This window comes from Eumetopias jubatus, unplaced genomic scaffold (genome assembly GCF_037043125.1).
Source record: "Eumetopias jubatus isolate StellerSeaLion01/CBP00866 unplaced genomic scaffold, mEumJub1_p1.0 scaffold_16, whole genome shotgun sequence".
NCBI lineage: Eukaryota > Metazoa > Chordata > Mammalia > Carnivora > Otariidae > Eumetopias > Eumetopias jubatus.
The window spans coordinates 33,397,085-33,400,372 of NW_028274822.1; the positions used below are offsets into that span (position 1 = coordinate 33,397,085).

Genomic DNA, 3,288 nt, shown 5'->3' on the forward strand with positions numbered 1-3,288 from the left:
TGAACTTAATATATATGCAACCCAATATCTGTTTGCATAATATATAATTGAGATAAATCAACTTCCCCTAGCAAAATTTTTGTCTCTACATACGGATTGATTTTATTTAGGGGGAAGAAGGATGTCTGTCCCTCTTGGAGGTTTACGGAGCTCTATGGAGTTAGGAACTAACTGATCAGTGCTCATCGATCATAGCACTGAACATTTTGAAAAGGTCTTTTGCAAGTATCTTTTCCAACTTTTCTTGTCCAAGCTAAATAACCCAGCTCAAAACTTATCTTCTCTTAGAGTCTGTTACATTAACCTGAGAAATATATCTCTTCCTCTGTATTCCTTGACATTATTTTTGTGTTCCATAAGAATATGATTTATAAAGTTACCATAGTTTGTAAAACTGGAAGGCATGGTAGAAGTTTCCAGGCCAGTGGTTATTGCCAATGGTGTAGATCACAGTCCACATGGCATTTAGATTTGTCTTTTTATACACATGACTGGGGCCCATCATCAAAAATTTGGATTACATAAGACAGTAGGGTATTGGTTTCATGTTTAAGGTCTGAAGTCAGATAGGACTTGATACATAGTATGACCCCTTTTGCTTGTCATCAAGTGACTCGGACAGTGCTTGTCAAACTTTAATGTACACACAAATCTCTGGAGGCACTCTTGAAAATGCTGATTCTGATCCAGCAGGTCTGAAGAGGACCCAGGATTTTGCATTCCCAACAGACTTCAGCTGATGATGGTCCAGAGAACCTAGAAGCTCATTGCTTAATATATTAAAATCTCAATTTCCTCATATGTCACATAGAGCTGTTGTAAAAATTAAAGATACAATGTATATGAGGTAGCTTTACCACATAGCCATGCACAATAAATGTTAGACATTTTATTAGTGTCATTATGAAGGCCAGCTTCGTGGGCTTGGGCCAGTATAGTTGCACAGAGCTCTGTCTTAAAGGGGCTCTGTATTTGGTTTAATGCTCTTGTCACCATCTTGAATTCTTTATAATTTTATCTTTGAACTTGTATTTTATAAGTGAAGTTCAGTGGGGCAATGGGGGCATGCATGTGAGCAGAGTAGATACTTGAAATATGTGTTATTACCAACATCACTTGCCAACCATTTGCAGTGAAAACTTAAATGCAGCACAGAATTCTGATGGATCCAAAGTGAATTTGAGTGCAGTAAGACTCAAAAGTACAAGGTAAATATGTTACATCTATGACTAAGTAAGACCACACTTTCCCCAAGAGACCATGCTTTCCCTTTGAACCAGAACTTGCTTTGAATGAGGAATGAAGACATTTGTAGTCTAAGAATCACAAACATTCCAGGATCTCTATTATATCCTCTCCCACTCAAGTTACTTCCCTGTAGATTAGCTAACCACTTACACTGAAAATATGCCTTAGAAGGAAAGAAAAAGATAGGGCAACCCATAGTTCTTTCCTTTTCAATTATTTCTTATTTATCATTAAGCTGAAGGTAGAGAGTATTGCTATAGAACGTATGCATATCAAAAAGTGAAATGCTTCACCATCATGATACGGACTCTCTGCTCAAGTATGACACACCCAGTGTTGGTGAGCAGAAACATGGAGCCCCTGAAGCAGGGCCACTGACAATCTGCCCCCAGCAGCTTGGACCATTGGGTCCAGTCCCACGGCCACCAAAGACTGAGCTCCCTTCAACTTCCTGTGTCCCAGATCCTACAAAGAAGGCAGAAGAAATCTTGAATGCCATCCTGGCCCCAAGGGAGTAGGTGGAAGACACGTTGCCAAGGATCCTGCAGTTGTCCATCACCACCAGCACAGGGATGGATGTGGTACATTCCCCAGCAGCTGGATCTGAAGCTGCAGTAGCAGCAGGCCAGGGAGACTGGCATCTGCCCTGTGCGCAGAGAGCTCTACTCGCAGTGTTTTGATGAGCTGATCCAGGAGGCCACTATCAACTGTGCAGAGAGGGGACTGCTTTTGCTGCAAGTCTGGGACGAGATCCGTATGACCATCACCGCCTACCGCACCTCACATGGGAGCAGTGTGGCCTTTGGCTGGAGGAAGGTGCTGCAGCCTGAACAGGGAAGTCAGGCATGGGGAGGAAAATTGTAGAATTAGAAACAGAAAAGAGAGGTTTAGAGAGGCACTTGAAGGAGCAGAAGGCCACGTGTGAGGCCACCAAGGAGCAGGAGAGCAAGAGGAGACAGGTGGAGGAGAAGCAGCACAATGAGGAGACTTAGTTCCTCAAGTGGACAAATCAGCAGCTGATTGTCCAACTAGAAGGTATTATTGCACCAAAGAGGTGATATTTTCCATATGGGTCTGCAAGCCCTGCAAGCATTGTTACCCCATCATAAGCCCCTTCTAATAAAAAAGCTAGTTTCCTGAAGAAAACAAAGGTGAAATGCATATAGTTAAGTTAGTTTTGTGTAGGGTCCACTGTTCTGGTAAAAGCAAAATATATATGAATATATGAGCTCAGATTGTGAATTGTGCAATTTTGGTAATTCCGCACGTAAGTGCCTTTATATGTGCATTTAAGACTGGCATTGTGCAATCTAAAAATGAACAGTAAAAAGTCATGCAAATAATTTAAATTTGATTTTTCACTAATTACAATGACATTAAATGCAAATAAAACACACCATGACAGGTTGAACAAGAGACCACGGAATAAAGGGAAAAGCTTTATATTTTAATACCTTTACTGGGTGCTTTTTCCTCTGCTTTTGCACGGGGGTCCCTCTAGTTTCATTTTATACTGAGCTCCAGAGCTTATATAGCTGGCTCTGCCATCATTATTATAATCACTAGCAACAGGTCTGGGTGGGGCTTCAAGTTGAAAATCCCTGATAAAACTAGAAGTAATTTTGCAAAATTACACAGATCAGGAAACTTATCTATAGTTGAGCCCAGTTCTCACCCTAAAATTTATTGGTAAAACTAACAGTATTTTTTACTTTGCACAAATATTGTATTCTGAGGAATGTCTGAGTATTTTGTGTTGTGTTGTTCAAATTCTCCTTTGGGAAGAAAATATCAGCACCGTGCTTGTTCCACCTCGTGCCATCTAGAATTGGTCCCTATCTTTTCTGGATGCATGTATTATTTCAGTTGGCCACACCTGTGACACAGACCATGCTTTCACTTGAGTTGGGATTACACAACATACCTCAACTTCCCAACTATACTGAGACTTGGAGGCCTTCCTTGTAGCACTCTTCACATTGGATAGATTTCCACACAATATAGTTTTTTCCTGATGAGTGAATGAGTGAATAGGCTAAG

General features: G+C 40.9%; 1 pseudogene; it reads left to right on the forward strand.

The window, feature by feature from the left end:
* Nucleotides 1-1,532: 1,532 nt before the first annotated feature.
* LOC114204983 (axonemal dynein light intermediate polypeptide 1 pseudogene) lies at nt 1,533-2,306 on the forward strand (annotated as a pseudogene).
* The last annotated feature ends 982 nt before the right edge of the window (nt 2,307-3,288 follow it).